The sequence below is a fragment of the Python bivittatus genome, unplaced genomic scaffold (assembly GCF_059951505.1).
Source record: "Python bivittatus isolate LINGU-HERP-01145 unplaced genomic scaffold, Pbiv_v1 ctg000700_np1212, whole genome shotgun sequence".
In the NCBI taxonomy this organism is placed as follows: Eukaryota; Metazoa; Chordata; class Lepidosauria; order Squamata; family Pythonidae; genus Python; species Python bivittatus.
In genome coordinates this window covers 75,192,503-75,212,621 of record NW_028277098.1, presented here as the reverse complement: position 1 = coordinate 75,212,621, position 20,119 = coordinate 75,192,503, and the positions used below count along the sequence as shown (strand labels likewise).

General features: G+C 35.8%; 1 protein-coding gene across 7 annotated transcripts in view; it reads right to left on the bottom strand.

Moving 5' to 3' along the window:
* Positions 1-20,119, bottom strand: part of CBFA2T2 (CBFA2/RUNX1 partner transcriptional co-repressor 2) — a 94,423-nt gene that overhangs the window by 45,998 nt on the left and 28,306 nt on the right. The window contains exons 1-3 of one of the 7 annotated variants that reach the window (XM_088153432.1): positions 19,171-19,540; positions 18,397-18,571; positions 14,740-14,823 (exon numbers count right to left, since the gene is read on the bottom strand). The exons of 3 other annotated variants lie outside the window; for them this stretch is intronic. The gene's annotated coding sequence lies outside the window, so the exon portion shown is untranslated. Of the gene's footprint in view, positions 1-2,832; positions 2,956-14,739; positions 14,824-18,396; positions 18,572-19,170; positions 19,541-20,119 lie in introns of those variants that run through there. 3 more of the 7 variants (XM_088153431.1, XM_088153434.1, XM_088153435.1) reach the window with 3 other exon arrangements.

Sequence of the window (20,119 nt, the reverse complement as noted above, 5' to 3'; positions counted from 1 at the left end):
GCCATTACAGATAAAGCCCTTCATGTGAATCTGAAGAAGTCAAGATTCAACCTTTGTAAAAGCCTTTGTGATTAGTAACTGGTAAACTTTTATTTTTAGGAAAGGAGGAAAATTGTGTTCATCAAGGTGAGCAGTCTGCCACCCGCATGTCCCCCAAAATCTTTTTTTGTGGCTTCCAAACCTCACATTCCAATTGTACCACTGAATTCTAGTTTCCAGCTGAGGAAGACAATACCGAAAAACTGCGCCACGTGTCTAACATAAGCTTAACATAACTTTCAAACAAAGAAAAGCAGCTATCCTTGAACAACAGAAAACTCATCTTGGCACTGCCCATGAGCATTATTCTATTCTTTTCACTTTGCATCAATACATCACGCTATCCAGCCTTCACACACCAAAAACCTTTAAGTTTATTGTCCATCCCTTCTCTCAAAATGGCCAAGCTATACAAACAAGATCTAGATATCATCTATTGTTCTGGCTATTGGAAGCTGTGATGTAATGCAAAGAAAAGATGTGCATATTTAAAAGTTAAAGACAAAAAGCAGAACAAAATGGTAAATGGCCCACTCTTGAATAAGCCAGGTTTAATTAACCAGAGAACACGCTACAGACAAAGTGACTGGCACAACTACTGGTATCAAAATGAAGCTACATTGCAGTCAGTTTGTTTGTTTACAGGGGCCAATAGAAAGTCACTAAGCATAAAGGGAAATTAGCCCTTTGAAAATCTCAGATGCAAACCAGAGCCCTATTTCCAAGATATTGGTTGAGCCACTGAGAACCTCACTATGAAAAAGACACAGGGAAACATGAAGACAAAAAGAATTTAGCTCAGGAGTCCCATTAATAATGAACTCAAGTGATTAATACAGGCTACTCAGAAACTCAAAGGAGATATCTATATGGGCAGGGGACCCTAAGATTTGCAGATATACTAGTTGTCACTGCAATTTTTTAAAACCCTAGGGAGAACTCAGCCAGCCATCAAAAATACATTCCAGCAAGGATAGAATCTGTTGGGCATCCATGAAATGCAGCATTTGGGAAAAGAGAATAGAAAATGGGATGAAAGGTAAGATTGGGTTTTTAAAGCTCATACTATAATGGTTTAGAGGATGACACATTACAATGTGATATATTTTATTACTACTCTATGCTCAAAACCCCACTTCAAGCCATGCAAAGATAAAGACAACAAAGGGCAGTCTCTATGCTTGTTAGCATTTGAGAATCAGAACTCACTGATGATATATTGCAAATCTCAGGAGATTGACCAACAGACCCTAAGCAATTCTGCTCATCCACAAATGATGGAAGATATTATAACTTACCATTTGTAAGCAGCATCTTGCAAGACATAGGTTTTATGGAGCAACAGTTATGAAACAACCAGTTTTGAAGTATTTTTATTTATTTATTTTGGGAAAAAAGGCAATTATTGTGAAATGCACAAAATTTGACAAATGGTCAGTGCATGCTCATCTTTCAACACATGTTAAACCATATCTCCCATTCATTTGAAAACACCCTATCTGAGGGATGTACCATTTGTTTTGCCCTCGATTTCAAGAATGCCTCACTGGAGAGGGAGCATTTTATCTACATTTTCTTCAGACAGGCATTCCTGTCTGAAGTTTTTTTGTTTGTTTTTTTTAAATAGAAGACAGACTTGGACTGATGATAACAATTATATTTGAATCAGATCCTCTCCTATTTCAACTGAGTTACCCCACAATGATCTGGCTATGATCGAGAACTACAACCTGCAAATATGTGTGCTATGCAAATCCCAGAAAATAAACACTATTTTTGTAACTGAGAACTGGAACTAAATACTGTAGGAATAAGCTGTCATTGTCAAATTGACTAGCTTTACTGTACTTGAAAAATGAAAATAGACCAATTAATTAGTTTACCAAAAAAAAAATTCTGTTTACAGCTTAATAGATTGTGGCTCATGCACATAAACTTATTTTTCATGTTTGTTTACATGCCTAATTAATATTTGGGAATAAGCAATTTTGACTGCACATTTCTTACATTGGTAATTATTTTATTAACATTTTAATAAAACCACAAAAATAGATACAACACACTCCTATGGATAATAGCTCTTAAAAGCCGCAGCCACAAATGCCAGACAAAAAGCAATAAATGTTCCTCATTTTTCAAATAGACAGTTGGTAACATGGGGCTGATAAATTTCCGTTAACAAAGCAGATGGAGCCATATCAGAGCTCCAGCACAGGTGAGCTTCCACACAATTACTTAGGACAGAAAGTCTTTCAATTACATTCACAAGGCCATTAAGCAAATTGGGTTTGCATAGGCGAAGGTAAGCAGCATAAGAGAGAGGCTTTAAGAAAAATAGATACAATATGTCCATGAATTATGCAAGCAGATGCTGGAAATTATTTTCCTGCTCAAAGCTGGACTCTCTTCATGCCAGTTACTCTGGAGCAAACTGCCCAAGCAACAAGTTTAAGCTTCTGCTAAACCATTAATTTACCCAGTATCCTATGCTTTATGGTGTAACGAACTTCACACATAAGCAAATCAACGATAGAACGCTTAATATAAAATTAAAATGTTGACAAAATGAAATATGTGAACACAGTGAAATCTGCAATTGTCTATGACTGTTTAAAAGGAGAACTTCATAAATAAGTAGAAAACTGTGGTGATGATATTATGTAGTGACACATAAGTTATTGTTCAGACCTGTACAGTACTAAGGTGGTAAATGAGCATGAAGGCTTGAATGCAACCAACTTATTAAGCCTAGACAAATCCTTCAGAGGGGCACCATGATCACAGCATCCCTACCTTATGCTTTACTGTTAATCCTGGTGGAAACCATCTCCTGTGCATGTACGCATGGCTTTCTGGGAATTCCTGAAAGCAGCCACACCAAACTTTCAGGAGGAGCAGTCATCTCAGCAGTTTGAGCAGTGCTTCATCTGTGGCAACGGAGTAAAAGATTTGCCCAGCCGTAAACATTATGTCTAGGGTGATGTCATCATATGGGACACTGGACAGGCAACAAGCACAACATGAGGTTTGCTGCAGGACAATGCTAACGCAGCCACAGACCACACTACTGCATGGCAAACATGCATCAAGGTACAGGAATAACATTTAAACCCTGCATCCACTCACAATTTCAGAGGCTACTTAGCTATGTTTCTGTAATTCCTTTGTAACTGTTAATTTAACAAGGGAGAATGGCAGTCTCCTGATTTGTACTTAGCTTTCTGGTTTTATAAAAATTATACAACATTTATAAAATAGAAATACATATTTTATGTTTTTATTTTTCAAAATAGAAATATAAATGTATTTCTAGTAAGGGTATATTCAAAACACTTCTGTTATGTTTGGGGTTTTGTTTCAAGCACTTCCTACAAAGAAAGCACACAAAACACCAGAAGTGGGCAACAACACTTTAGGACATTACCCATGAACTGAACTCTACTCCGAACTTCCCCATAATTACAGAAGTTAGAAGGTGATGTAAGCTTGGTAGTACTACTTAGGAAGCCAAGCTCAGGCTTCTTCTTATGTCCAAGGAGGTCTTCTTCCTCACTCCACTCCTCTCCAGCCAAGAGCAGCAAGAGTTAAGCCAGTGCCCACAGTTTTACTGTCTGCCAGGATTCACACCATGACCTCTGGGGAAGAAATGGCAAACTGAAGACAACTCCGCTAAAAGAGGAGCTGACGACCACAGCAGAATGAAGAGCCAGAGAGTAGACCGGCCCTTCCTAATTCCTCTCTGGACAGGAGAGGATTTGAGATTACCCACAAGTGTTCCATACAGATGCTCCTTGGGAGGATACCACAAGACAGCAGTCTATTGCGGGTTTAGAGCTCTGGGAAAGCCATCTTTGCTCAAACCACGGTCGGTGCCTTTCAAAAGTACACTGGTTCGCATACTTCCTTTTCTAATCACTTTTGGAAATTGCTTGTTAACTGCTTTTCAACTATTAGGAACCTTTGGATCAACACATTTTATAGCACCAGGTGAATTTCCTTCAATCCTTAGCAAAAGAAATTTTAAATACAAATTTAAGGATTTTTTAAAAATTATCTTTTGGAATAAACAGTAAAAGGGTGATTAGAATCTTGATTTTGGAAAATTACAAACAGACTAAAGGTCCAGATGGATTTGAAATAAGATTTTGGAATTAATTATAAGAATCCTTCCCATGGAAAAATGCTTTTGTTTTGAATTCTCTTTTTTAAAAAAATAATTTTGGAGGTTGGACACTAGAGGGAATCAGAAGGAACTAAAGATCACAATTAATGGAGAAGGACACTTAAATTTGACTTATTAATACAGAATGGAGCAAAATATTTTATTGAAGGTTATTTTTGAGCAATGGACCCAGAAGTTAATTTTAAGAGTGTCTGCCATTATAGATAGACTATATTTAAAAGATGTTATGGAATAGGAACAAGTTTCACCGGACAAGACTGAGACTAATATGAAAGTGGATTTAAAAATGACAAGTCACAAGAATGATATGTAAAAAGATGCTACACTGGACATACAAATGAAACCAGTTGATATCTTAATAATTAAAAGTGATATACAAATAACAAATCAAAAGAGTGACCTGGATAATTTTCCTATACTGGATTTACAAAAGACTGCTGTGAAAGTTTTGAAGAATTTTGTGAGAAGAGACAAAGAAGAAAAATGAAAAGAAATCAAGTTCTAGGACATTATTTGAAGGGACTAAAGATCAAGATTGTTAAAAGTAAAAGGAAGGAATATAAAATTGGTTTATTTGATCAAGGCTCTTGTAGATATGTTGTCATCTCTGGTAACCCTTAATGGACTTTTGCTGATCAGGACTGAACGATGAGGCTTTAAGGATTTGTTTATAGATAAGAGATGGGATATGGGAAGAAGAAATCATTTCTTGTATTTTAAGAGAAGGTGATCAGTTACTAAAATTGTTTATACTTGTGGATGAAGGGGAAATATATTCTTTATATATTTCTTTTCTTTTTCTTTACTATATTATTCTTTCTTTTCTATTTTTTCTTTTTTGCACTTTGTTTTTTTCTTTTTGTTAGTTTGTATTAGTTTGTATCTTCTTAACTGTAATTTTTAATAAAATTACTATTAAAAAAAAGGATTCACGCCATGATTACTTAGAAAACTCAGCTCTCCAGACACTTATCCCCTTATTCTCGAATTGGCTTACTTGGCAGAAGGCTCTCAGCCATAACTTGGCTAGGCAAGAATGAAGCCAAATATTCACAGAAGATTTGCCCATTGCAGTACACAGAAATCATCTATCTCATTTGTTAACTGACTGAATCATACACTCTGGGTAGTAATATATAGATGTGTCTGTCTCTCTCTTTTGCTCTACATTTTCTGAGTCAATAGGTATTTGGACATTCTTTTCATGGCCTTGGAAGGCACCTGACCTATGTTAACATAATAGTTCTCTCTAGCCTGTGAACTGCTGGTTCCTACCTTGGCAGCTTCATTTTTTACACTGACTAATGCTGAAGGATTTTGAAAATCAAGCTGGTCATGATTCAGAAAAAAATCACTCAAAATTCTCAGAATACAGGTGTTTTGTTACAAGCTTAGCTCACTCAGTCTGAATTCAGAATGTTTTGCATGTCTCTTAATTTCTGCAAAATCATTTTCACATTTCCCATTAAACACTAGAGTTCTGAAGGCCTAGATAAAAAAAATTCCCATTTTTTCCCTGATTTTTAAAAATACACTTTTGCAGGTGGGGTGGGAAAAGAAATTGGAAAAAAAGTGTTATAATTTCTTAATATTTTATTTGAAATAAAATGCATATCTTTTACTACCTTTTACTGGATTTCTTTTGTTTTCAGTGTTAATTTTTGCCCCCCACCACCAGATGGGCAACATCAAAAGGATGCTACATTCCTTAGCATTCACAAGCTTGTCACTGTATTTCCAACTAATTAAAATATTTTAAAATAAATTCTATCAATAAATATTTGTCTCAATAAACTATTAAGTTACATATCAGAATACTTTTATAGACAAATAAAATTATGCAGAATACATTTCATGCCACAACTATGAAGGAAAGTGACTTCATGCTGTAAACAGGGAAAAAATAACTATTGCCTATTCTTTATTTCAATTTTTTTCTATAGATTTCCACTTTTTCCAACCTTCTTCCCTTTATGGAGAAAAGGGTTTTTGTTTTTGCTTTTTTTGCTTTAGCATTGTTTCCAAAATATCTAAAAATTGTACATTTCTAGCAATCACCATTCGTTTGAAATCATTTTAGGTAGAAATAAAAGTTTATTTACTTCCCTGCTTTATAGGGACATTTGCTCTTCAGAAATGTCTATATTTGTAATTGAAGTTTCAAGGGATAAAAAATAACTATGATGAAAAAGAAGTTTTAGCATTCTGTATATTATGAGCTGAAATACAAATACAAAATCATCTTTCTCATACCAACATTGGGAAAAAATCAGATAGACTTGATAGAAAATATCATGAGCACCCTTGTACCTGGTTAAGAACACTGTCTGTGGGAAAATTCAGATATTAAAACATGACATAACACGTAAGAGATTTGTACTTTCTGTGAACATGATGATAAAACTGAGCATCTCTTCTGTAGTTACTACTCTGGTGTCCTAGACATATGTTGACCTCAACCTTTTGCTTACATGTTACAGAAGTAGCACAAAAGGCAGAAGTAAAGTCACCTGCAAATTCTCTTTTGATAGTCTTTTGAATCCTAAGATTCTCTGTGGTTACTCCTCAAACGAAAGAAGTTTCTGCAGCCGTTTTTTAGTTAGATAATTGTGTCAGCAGTTGGAAGCAAACAACTTTCTCAATTACCACCAGCTAGGAGGTTTGCCCCGTTAATTTCAAAATTAGGAAAAATTAACTCTGTCCCACTCACTCACACATTCACCAACAATGGCTAGAACCCTGAATCTGTCCCCCCCCCCCACACACACAGAGAGAATCAGACACATAAGCAAAAGAGAAAATGTTATTTTTCTCCTGATAGGAAAATGAAAAAAACACACACAAAGAGAAACATAAAGTACTGGAAGATTCAGTGTATGGAAATGTTGAACAGTAGACCTAATGCAATTACCTGCACTAGTTGAATTCCAAGAACTTGAGGGACCCAAATAACTCTCTTTAGCTCTAATTCAGGAGAGGTTACGGGAAAGATAAAATTAGAATGTGATCTGTTAGAAACTGGTGGGAAACCAAAGTATTAATTGCCCAAACCCCTATAAGCTGGCAGCAGGAACTAACAGTGCTTGACAGGCTGGGCAAACTGAGTAATTATACTGTAGGATTTACCAAAGCTTATAGATAAATGAGTGCTATTTTGTGGCAATGCAATGCCTTTATTTTATCTCACAGCCAGGTTAACCAGCAGGCAACAATATTATATTAATATAAAGTTGCTATGTGTTCAAAACACAAAAACCACCTAGTTTCTCTAAGAGGCTACTATACCATATAATACACTCTTAAACACAGTTCACAAGAAATAGGTTGCTAAGCACTACAGTATGTGAGAAAACTGAGGATCTGTACATTCGATTTTTGATGAGCATTTTGAAGAATTACGGTTGAACAATATAATAGTTGTCTTCTATATCAATGTTTCTCAACACTGGCTGGGGAATTCTGATAGTTGAAGTCCACACATTTTAAAGTTACTGAGGTTGAGAAACACTATTCTGTATGACTGTAGTCTGCTGCCTCTTCCATCTACTGTGTGTGCACCACACTCAAGCATTTAAACTTCAGTAATTATTGCCCACTTCCCCATAAGAGTGCAAGGAACAATTCATTTATGTAAGGATAGGTACATACTCTACATACCCATTCAGGAACTTAGCCTCCAAAATGAACTATGATAGTGGAGGGGCAAAATTAAAGATTAGGAAGGTCCTCAAACCCCATCTTTGCCATCTTATTACACCTAAAGACCCAGCTGATTCTTGGCAGGCTTTTCCAGAATCTCAAGCCAAATGATTTGCTGCTGTGCTTACTTGCTAATTTGGAAATAATAAGTCATGCTGGCTAAGAATTCTGAGAGTTTTGGCCCCAACATTCTGGAGGGTTTGCTGGCTGAACTACATCACAACTACATCAAGTCTGTTTAGGATGAGAATGGTGACTCCATTTTTAATTCTCCAACTTAACCAGTGGTAACAGAGCAAGTCTGACATCGAAGAGGTTCGTAGTATAGTAGCTTCTTTATATACTGTTTGCAGTGCACAGCTGGTTCTGGACTTCATCTCATTTATTAGTACATCTGCATTGTTTGCCCACAGTCATGTCCATCAGAAGTCCCAAATAACTACTTTCATTACTAACAGCCAGCATAGCTATCTATGTAGTAGAGCACTGGGTCCATACATTTTGCTTAAAATACGGATTGTATATTATCACCTCTTTTAACAGATTGTAAATAATATATTGTTAGCTACACTGGGTACTTTCTAAAGCAGTGAAGTGAAAGCTGACTCCAACTTATTTATTATCAGGCAACATTCATATTGTTTCATTTTCTTTTGAAATTATATATATTTTGTAATCTGATAGTCTCCTTTTATGGAAAAAAAACCTAGAGCATGAATCAATATATATATATATATATATATATATACACACATGCACACATACACACACAAAAGAACACCTGCATTACAATACCATTGACCAAATCAAATATATTCCCATGAATTCCCTAAAAATGATGTGATACAATACAATATTGAAGCAGTTCTCTTTCCTTTTATGAGGATGTACTTTCTAGAAAGGAATACTCATCCATTTTCATTCATCTGTGACACCATTATGGGGTTCCATGTGAGAAACTGCAAAACACTAGCTGTCATAAAAGCAGCTTCATATTTTTTCCTTCTGCGTGGAGACAATTCGAGTGGAAACTTTTGGCCCACTGGAGTCGCATTGTGAGAATTTAGGGGGGTTTTTTAAACTACAAAGATTAAATCAATAATGAGCATTATAAATTCCTATTGCGAGATTCCCAAACCACTGAATACAATTGAGAAATAGCTGTCCCAGTATGACTACTCTTATGTGGGCTTAAATATTCTTCTCGTCTCCACTGCAGAAAAAATCCTTGCACAATAAAAATAATCCATTTCTTAGAATTTATTAGATTTTGGTTTAGAGAAAATTGCAATGCAGATATCATTGCAGAAAATTGCATAGTTGCCATCAAAATGACAGCACAGTATTAAAGCAAGAATGCTTCCAAGATTTTAATACAGTACTATAAGAATACAATAAGAATAAAAGAGGGATTTTACTCATTACTTCATGGCACTTTGTGGGGTATAGCCCAGCAATCAAGCATCTCCTAAGATGGAAACATGGTGCTGAAGAGATATGTAACTACTCAGAAGTCCTGGCTGGCTCTACAAATAATTAAACACACGTAAGTGTTATTCCATATTACTTTCTTAATACACACAACCAAAACCACTCTGAATTGGTGGGTATCAAAATTTTTTCTTCTGAATGAAAAAGCATGTTGAACTTGCTTATTATTCTGAAATAAGTAGTAAAGACACATTACATGTATATAATTTATACTGCTACATGGCAACTAACAGGAACAAACCATAAAGGCAGTTAGCAATTTTTCCATTAATCAACTCCGGTCAGTTTGTAAACATTGGAATAAAAATACGCATACAAGGAGCTACTACATTCATGTATATTTCAAACAGACCACTTATGCAGGGACATTATTTTTCACTTGGAAGACTGGGAAGGTGCTGCAAGCTGTCACTCTCCCTTCCTTCTCTCCATTAGTTACTAGATTCTTATTTTTTCCTTTCTTGTTTGTGTAAGCCATATTTTGCCAACAGCAAGCACAGCTTTGCTCAAGACATGGAAATAAGCAAATCAGAGGAATGAAATGGGTCAAAAAAAAAGAAGGGCAGGGTTGAGAACGGTATGCTTAAAACCAGCTTTTGGATCAAGGACAGATTTTGTACTAAAATTGCCAGTATGGCAAAACATTTTGAAGGGGTACTGCAAGAAGTACTTGAAAGTTATGGAATAGGAACAAATTTTACTGGATAAGACTCTACTTCTACTTGAAGACAACCCTGTCTTCTGGAAGAGTTGAAAGAGCTACTTCAAGGACTTTCCCAAGTTGTTTTCATGTGTAAGTGCAAATGCAAGAGCAAGCATGGCTACTTAACTTTTCTGGCAGTCTCAATGAGAGGACTTACGCATGCCTATACACATGCACTAAACTTGGGAACCCCTCCCAGCAGCTGGGCTGAGATTTCTAAAGGATGCAACTGCCTCATCACTCTGGGGAGTGCTTTACTCACACCAATGCACTTCATAACCTACCTCTTCAAATGCTTTCCCCAACCCTAGAAAACTTACATGTCTTTACGTCAAAAATCACAAATGACAGCACTTAATGTACTACATTTATTAAATGCAAGTCTCCTAATGGATCCAGAAACAAAACTGAATTCCATGAAACAATCTTCTATCTCACTACATCATCCCCCTGAGCTTTGCTTCTTATTTTACATTACTTTTATATCATTTTATGTTCTGTAATATGCTCTCTCTCAAGTAATAATATGTATTTATGACATATTAAGCAAACAGATAAGCCATAAATCAATGGGGGAAAGTATTCTGTCCAGAAGCTAACATATAAGCTCTCCCTTTTGGAGAGTTCTGGCTATTTAAATATGTAGTTCTGGCTATTTAAATCATCTAGCCATGCTGGCTAGGGAATTCTGGGAGTTGAAGTCCACACACTTTAAAGGTGCCAAGGTTGAGAAACACTGTGCTAGCACATGTAAGATAGCAACCCATTAATCTCACAGCATATACAATTCCATAGCAGAAAAAAGTCTTAAAGCCTGGTATGAACTAAACATAATGTGGCAACTTTGATAAAAGCTAGCCAGATCTGAGATTGGGCAGGGCCTGAATGTGATAAAATCTGGGACCTCCTATTCTACATGTGCCAATTAAGCTCATTAATCACATTAAATATGCAATCACACATTTTAAAATAATTTAAGATAATGGCCGTATTCTCTGCAAAAACCAAGATAATTACATAGCAATATAGCAATCTATTAATATGCATATATATTTCAGAATTCACAGTGTGAATGATTTTAACTGGGAAACTTTATTTAAAATCCATCTTTCATGGCAATTTAAATTATGCTATGCAGACTTCAGCAATTTTGATTTAAATGAATATTCTCAGGAATGTATTTCAAATGCCCTTGACCTGAAATGCTACTTGTGCTGAATAAATTTAGGATACCAAAAACTTAGACCTTTCTGTTTCCTTGAATTTTTTTTTTTAAAAAGGAGAACCATTCAAAAATATGACCTTACACATTTATTCCTAAAAAGCACATCAAGGATTCTACTTTCCCCTCTGCCTAATATTAGACAGCTCTAAGGAAATGACCAAGACATATATGGTAGTTGTGCCCCAATTATGAAAGCCTCTTCTGAAGATGCAATAACATCTTTGGTGAAGCACCTTTCATGAGTCTTGCAAAAGTTTATTGTTTCTTCAAGTTTATCTTTGAAGAGTAGAACTGTTGCATTTACTTACAATGCACAAAGCATCAAGTTCAATTCCATATTTCTAGGACAAGTAAGAATATAAATTTTACCAGGAAGTTTAGAAAATGCTAAGATGGATCCATTGATCTACTTTTCTAGGAATAGCTAAGTCTCTAAAAATTTGTAGGTGAAATGATACTTTATCTTATTTAGTGGGGGAACACTGTTTTATTTGTCCCAAGCTTGTGGAATAGGACAAACTGGTTTATTTATATTTATAGGAAAATCAACTTCTATACATGGATCAAATACATAGCAAGTTATATAATTTACAATGTACTGCCCTAAAAAATAAGTTAATTATTAAACACAGCAAAACAATTTCACTAGTGCCAGTAAAGCCTAATGAAAGGGTAGGCGACCTGTGGGATGCATGCAGTCCAGAGAATCTTTTTAGGGACCCCATAGGCCATCAAGGTTATGCTTCTTAAATTCAACAGCAATCTGGTAACAACAGCATAATTTTCTGCAGATTTGGGGTGAAAGTGTTAACATACCTATAAGGGAAAGAAATTGGGCCAAAATCTTACTCTGCATCCGATTACTTCATTACATTACTTCACTCATATGGCCTCAAGCCACCATTATTTTAAGAAAAACAGCCTCTGGCCACAAAAGTTTGCCTACCCCTGTCCAAAATCGATAGCATTATCTTGTTCAGATTATATTGCCTGTCTTGTAGCCTTTTTAAAATAAAATGTCCTCTTAGTTATTTAAAACAGTATGTATTTCCACCAGCTTAGAAATGTTTAGATAGAAATATACAAATACCCCATTTTTCTGCTTATGCTTTAGTAACATTCACAGAAAGAAATTAAATCACAATCAACAAGTTCTTCTGCAAAAACTACAGAGGAGTAATACTATGCTACCATTCATTTAAACAGTACTTGTACAGGAGAACATTTGGTTAGAGTTTCTAAGTCTAAAAGAAAAACTGTATACTTCCTTCTAATACATTCTTCCAGTATTCAACCAGTTTTAGCAAACTAATGTGCAACATGTTACCACTTTTCTCTTGTGGCATCATTCTGTTCATCTCATTTATAGGAGTGGTTCAACTGGATTAAGACTTCATTGACTAAATATTTTCCACTAGAGATCACTGAAATGCTGGCAGACTCTTTCAAGCCAGCAAGAATCCTCACAGAACATTATTTCAGAGCTTTCATTCACTAACCAATTTTATTACCCATTTGGAAAGAAAAAAAGACAAGAAGAGGGTATAATTAGCTTCACTTGTAAAGGATTCACTATAGCTATAATATGGACTGATAGGAAGCCTATGGGGTAGTCTAATTGATTTCAGGATATTGTTCTTTGTAGTTAGAAAAATGTATGTGTTGCAGGTTGGAGTAACTGGTAAGGGGATACTACAAGCCCATATGGAAGTAATCAAGTGCAAGAGTAGCAGCTGGGGCCAATAACAGTCACCTGCAGTTGAGGGACATGGAGGTTCAGGATTGGTTTTTAATGCTAATTTCCCCTCCAAAACAATGCACTGGGAAGAGCAGAGAAACAGACGAGACGGGATGAATAGAGACCTACCAGAACAATGGCTGCACCTGGTGTTAGGAGCAGAGGAACAGAGCTGGCACGCGTTAACAACATAGGGCACATCTGTTACCCTCTCAAAGTTACCCATCCCCCTTTCCTTCTCCACCAGCCATATAAGATCTTTAAACATTCACAGCTTGTGTTCTTCAGCAACAAGTTTGAGTTCTCTGAAAGCTCTTGTAGCCTGCTCGAGCTCCTTAGGAGCTGAAGCTGTCACAATCAGTCTCATAGAACAGGAAAATATCCTGGTGAAACCATGAAGGACAGTTAATAAAAGGGCCCCAAAGTCTGCAAATGAAGATGCTACTGGTATTTGGGACAGATGGGCATTTTAGTACTGTGCAGGTTCTATCTTGCTCTCTCCCCGAACCAAAATGGTGCTGTCACCCAAGTGAGACATAGCTACCAGACCCTATCAGAACAGAGTCTTAGAAAATAACACATGTTGATTCAACCAAAGGCATCATCTTCCTTATCCATAAATCAATCTTATCATGAAACAAGATGAAATGATGTACTTCAGGCAGCAGATTTTAGAAAAGGCCCCCTCTTATTAAGAAATAGGACAAAATGGGACACAGAAGCAAGCATTCTTTGTGGTGGCTGTCCTCTTGTAGAACTACTTACCCTCTAAAGCAAGAGTGACCCACTTCCAGAGATAAGTTATGACCTGGCTCTTCTGGAGGCTTTTGAAAACTTAACAGCTGAAGTGAGATTGGTGCCAAATATGAAGCTGTTGTTGTATCATGGCTTTATTTCTTATATTATTATTGCACTGTATTGTTGTTCCTATCTTGGACACCATTTAAAGCTCTTTTTGAGTGAAGTAGTTTTAAAAATCTTATAAATAAATAATATTTTATTTCACTCCATATTTGTCAATATCTTATTTAGGAAATTAAATGCAGTTCAGAGCAGAGGGTTTCTCTGTCTTTGGATTCTGATACCAAAATACCTAAGGCTGACACCCGCACCCATGTGGCACATACAGCCAGTAGCATATCATAAAAACTGGTGACATTTCTCAAAAGAAATTCTTAATTTGGTTGTATTAGCATTGAGAGGAAAAAATGAATTTGTGAGTAGCAGCATCAAAATTCTAAGCACCAATGCATCAGGGAACTGGAAGTTTTCCAAGTCTACGTCTGTACGGTTTCAAAATTTCTTACTTTGACAGCTATGATAACAATATCAAAACAGAATTCAACCTATTACTCCATGTTTATCCTCTCATTTTCCCAAATGGTTCAGAACATTCTGAAAACTGATGCATGAAATGCCTTGAATTAAAAATAGATTCACACCAATGAAAATGTCTAATAAGCAACTAGTTGGTTAAATAAGTTTATGATCAGAATATATCTTTTGCTTTTTAGATACTAACTTTATAAAATATAATTACATTAAATATGATGAATATTTATTATAAGTGGCCTTTGGAGTCATTAAACAGATTCTGAAAGCATCCAGGTCATGGAAACACATTCTAAATATGTAGCTGAAAATGATCAGAATAGATTTACCTCAGACTTGAGATTTTATAGGATCTCTGGTGATCAACAAGGTGTTCCATGTAAGTCACAACTGAACTCCTCTATGCCACTCAGCTATGTACAAAGAATACAACTCATTAGAAAAGATCCAGATTAGTTTTCTAAGAACTTTATTAACAAACCTAGAGTCTCCCAGAGCACTCCCATGCAGTGCTACACATGGAGGTCGAATAAGGATGAACTGAGGCTTAACCTAGATGGTTCACTTTTAAATTCTGGTTAAAACCATTACTATTTCTAGTGGAGTTACTACCCATAATTCTACAGAATAAGTGTCAGTGCTCTTGGAAGAGGACCTTGAAGAGTAGCTTTGTAGCCTATGGGGTTTGCCCCAGAAATAATGGCTTTAAGGAGATACTACAAACCTTAGTCAGACAAATCTGGGATATCACTTTTCAAAAAGAGGTTAAAGATGTCTAATTATTACACTTTTTGAGGCTTCATTAACAGGCATAATCCAGCAAATTACCTTTCATATCTCACAGTCCCTAATAGATGAAGGCTTTCACTATGGTCACCTCATTGTCTCTAATCAGAAGAAAGCTTTCAATATGGCCCATGGACCTAGTTGTCATGTATTTTTACAATATTCTCAATATATGAATTCTCCTTTCAGAATTTATTGGTCCTCTCTTAATGTGCCTGAGATTGCATGTAAAATTATTGGATCCTATTTCCCATCAGGTTATTACTCAAAAAAGGACACTGATAGTAGCTGTGTTTTGCACTAGAGCTGCCTTATTTGTAAAATGAAGGTCATATCAATCTAAACTGTTTACTATGTATGTTAAGTCAAAATGAATAGGATCTTTTTTTATCAATGATGTTAATGAAATGAAATCAAAATTAAAGATTCAAACTGTGCAGCTCTTATGATAAATAAAACATCCAGTGATCTACAACATCAGATGCAAGAAATTCCTTTAGATAACATTTCTGGTTTATTTTACATACTGTTCAGTAAAATACTAACCAAAACACTTTTTCCACATTATTTCTATATAGCCCTAGCAAATACACACGTTTGAATAGCATTTTTAAAAAATATTGCTATTCAGTGGCCCATAAAAGAAAGGTGAAAGAAAACAAGTGCATTTGAAGAGTACTTCTGAAGATCTGAAATTATAGGACCTGGTGTACACTAACTGATTTTGTATTCCACAACTATATGGACACATGAAAAAAAGGTCACTCTCCATGTGTTCAGCACTACCCACCACAGAGGAATGGTTGGTGAAATTGATGGAAATTGCTAAGATGGCCAAACTGATTTCTTCAGTTAGAGAAAGGTCATTACTGACATTCATCAATGACTGGAAACCCCTTATGGACTTTTTGCATAAAAAAAAAATGATTTTGTGACTTCTGGCTTTGATGATTAGAAAGAATAGGTTATAGAAAGAAGGGAATTATGATGTAATCTAAGAGAAAGAAGTTTGATTAGAATTGTATATGTAACTGCTGAGAGGAATGTTGGAAGCCATTTCTTTATATTTCTTTTCATGTTATCTGTTTTTATTTCCTCTTTCTTTTTTCTATCTCCTTTTTTCTTTTTCTTTTCCCTTTATTATATTTTTTCTTTGGATGTACTTATTATTACATATGTAAAATCTTTTAATAAAGCTATTTCTTTTTTTTTAAAGAAATAGCCACTCTCTAGAGCTTGTTATATTTACCCCCTCCAAATAGGCTGCTATGCTACCCATGGCCCTAAACTGGTAAAGAACACTTTGACTAACACCAATTTCCTCACCAAAGATGAGAAAAGGTCCCAAATTGCATACTTGATTCTTAAAATTGTATCCAGATAGCTTTTTCTGCCCATATCCCATAGAAGACAACCTATAAGAATCAATGAACTGCTTAAATATTCTCTATGAATAAGATGCAAGAGAAAGCAAAAAAAGAAAAAAGAAACTTTCATCACAACCTTTGAGTAACTGAATTGTCTTTAATCATGTATAACAAATAACAGCTAAAAAATTAAACATCTGGTTATTCCCCAGATTTCCTGAATTTTTTATAAATTCTTTTTCATCCTACCTGTTTGCGTATCTTAAGAGATATTTGTTCCCTGAGTGCAATGGGACATACTTTGTACTCTTAGCAGGACTGCTAGCTGAGGTCTTGTGTTGAGATTTGTCTTTTACTTACTATTTTGTAGTTTATCTTATAATATACCACAAAATAAGCATTGCTTATTTAATAAGCCTGTACCTTTCCATTTACATAGAATACAGTAATATTCCATATATTGAATATAGGTTGGTATATTCATGGAGGCATCATTATATAGTGGTAATTTCCTTTTATTATACATGTTCATTCTGTGTTAACTTGTTCTTTCAAATTTGCACAGCCCATCACTCTAGAAACACTGAAGCTGGGAGGGGGGGAAATGTGTGTGCATACATGTTTGCTATGACTTTAGCCAGGGAGCACTGCTGACCAATATCACAATTAGATAGCAACCCCCTCTCGCTACGCCCAGCCTATCACTTGTCTTCAGGGCTAGCTTTATTATTCATCATAGCAATTCATGCTCAAATCCCCCTTTGAAATTCAGCAGATATTGTAGTTTGTTGCTGCTTTTTTGTTGCTCCTTAGAAATCAAACTTTTCTTTTCTTGTGCTCTGTAGAAGATATGTGAAGAAGGCCTTACATTCTCTCTCAACATTCTACAGTTATCAATCTTGTGATATTAAATTAATGATAGTTTCCCCTTCTTAGATTTTTCCCTTCTGTCCTCATCTGCTTCTACTTCTTCCTATTCTCTTTATTCAGTCTCACATAAACTACTTCTTCTTTGCAGTATCTCAAACTTTGAAATCCTAATTTTTTAAAACATATAATGTACATGATTATATATGGCTGCTCCCAAGTCTGTAGTTGTTTATTTGCTTTCATCTTTGATATTTTCTTTGTTTTAATCAAACAAAATAAACAAGCTTAATTGCATTGTTAACCACTGCATTATATAGAATTCAAAAACTGAGTAGAGATTCTTGCAACGCTCAAGAAGGGGTATACACTAGTATATGATGTAATTTTTATAATGGCATACAAACTGACAACTTGAGGGGGAAAATAACTGCTTTTGTCTGGACCACTTAGGAGAAATAATAATACCCAGTTGTTGCAATTATTTCTCATCAGCATGCTACTACAGATTGAAAAAGACACTCCCCTCCCCCCAAAGGATAAGGGACAGAGGATATACACACAGGTGGAATAATCTCTGAATAACTGTAACTAAGGTGAGGGTAACACTTGCACAATCCGAATGTTTTTGGTTCAGGAAAGCAAACACTAATCTAGGTTTTTAATGAAGACAATATGTTACTATAATATGTTTCAGATTGAGAAAATTAACCATAAACAGCTAAAAAAAACCCCACAGAGCCTGCAATTTATCATTTTTCATCTAAGGGAAGCCTCATCATTTTGCTAGAACAAAACACCGAGAAGAATGAAACAGAGAATAGACAGGCCTAAGAGTCCCAAGAAATGCCTATCCATTTTGCAAGAACAAAAAATTGAAAAACAAAAAGCTAGTTACTCAGGAGTGTAATCCTGGACTATTTTGTTAGATTCCATAATTTGGGGAGATTAAAAGCATATACTCACTGAAAGTTCAAAGCAGACCCTAAGATTCTTCAGAGAATTCAGTTTGTGGAAAGGATATTCCTCAACAATTAAGACTCAGAGGTATATACACCGGTGCACCATAAATACCATGGGCAGCTCTATCGGTTGCCTTTTACAGTCCAATATGCACAAATTCAGACATGAACAGAACAACCTGTACAGTGAAAATACTAAGTTACAATTGTTTTTAATAAAAGACAACTCACACTGAATTTCAGGGTTATTACAGCATGTGAGCCATCATTATACATATATGAAAATGATCACCTCTTATTGTGAAATATATATATATATATATATACACACACACATACATACATACACACACACACACACACACACATGACATCACAAAATGATCAGGCTCTTTCAAATGCAATTAGAGTCTGGAAAGCTAGCATTCCTCCAAGCTATACTAAAAAGAAAAAAAGAAAAGATGGACCTTCAGTGCTGTTAGATATTTTTGGAGCCGCAAAAATTCCATGTAAGCAATCAGCTCTTCTAATGAAGTTTTGACACACCAAGCAGCACTGCAGTCAAACTGATGGTGGTTAAAAAGAGAAGAGGAAGAAGTACCAAAGCACATCATCTGTTAACATTTTCCTTTTTGCCTACACAGGCACACAGTCACATCACATCAAGAAAATTATGCTTCTGGGGGCATTTAGCCATAAAACATTTAAGCGCACACATGCACACACCCAGCAATTGGATATCTACAACCTTTAGATAAATATCCAGGAGTTTGCTTACCGTATATACCCAAATGCTAAAACAAATCAGGCTGCTGTTGGAAAAGGCTTCTTTAAAATATGAATAAAAATGGTCCCTCTTTTGTGGCTCTTAATCTTCAAGCTGAGTCTGCAACCAGCTTTCCTTCTCTTTTCATTAACTGGACATGTGTCAGCTCCCTCACATCTGCGATTTTTCACTGGCTAGAGCTGCCTGTCCGATTACAGAGAAACACAGATGGATCCCAGATGGGAAGGTCCTGCCAAACAGACCAGCTCTTTACCTTGCCAGAATTTCTAGATATGTGTATCTATGTAGACATATACATACACACAAACACAAACATACATACGTACACACGCGCGCACACACACACACCCTTTCTATCTAGCTCTCTCTTGCTTCCCCACTGCTTGCTCTCTGTTACCAGGGCACTTTGCCAGCTGATGTCACTAAATCCACACCTACCAGCGGCTTTCAGTTAGTCTGACATTAATGTGTTAAAGACACGTAATTTGTTTATGGCCAACAGTACAAATGATATTGTCCTAGAACTATTCAGCATCCCGAGTGAGCAAGAGCTTCAAAGACTAGGACAGCATCTCGGGGACAATGGACTGCCCCTTTCCAAAAGCCCTGTGTTTGTTTGTTTTTTGCTTTGGGGGGAGGGCATATTCTGAGAGTATTGTAAATAAACAACAACTTTCATAAAACGCTCTTATCCAAAAAACCCACAAAGAGCCTTGGCAACCTGACAAATGTGGGACATGTTTCATATCATAACACTTCATGAACCTCACCCCACAAATATGTATGTATGTATGTATGTATGTATGTATGTATGTATGTATGTATGTATGTAGTATTTAATGGGCAAATATAGATGGTGCATGTTTGTTAGATTTGTTTCTTTATTCCAGCCTCCCTTTTCTTCTGGAGTTCAAGATGGCATACAGAGCGCTCTCTCCTT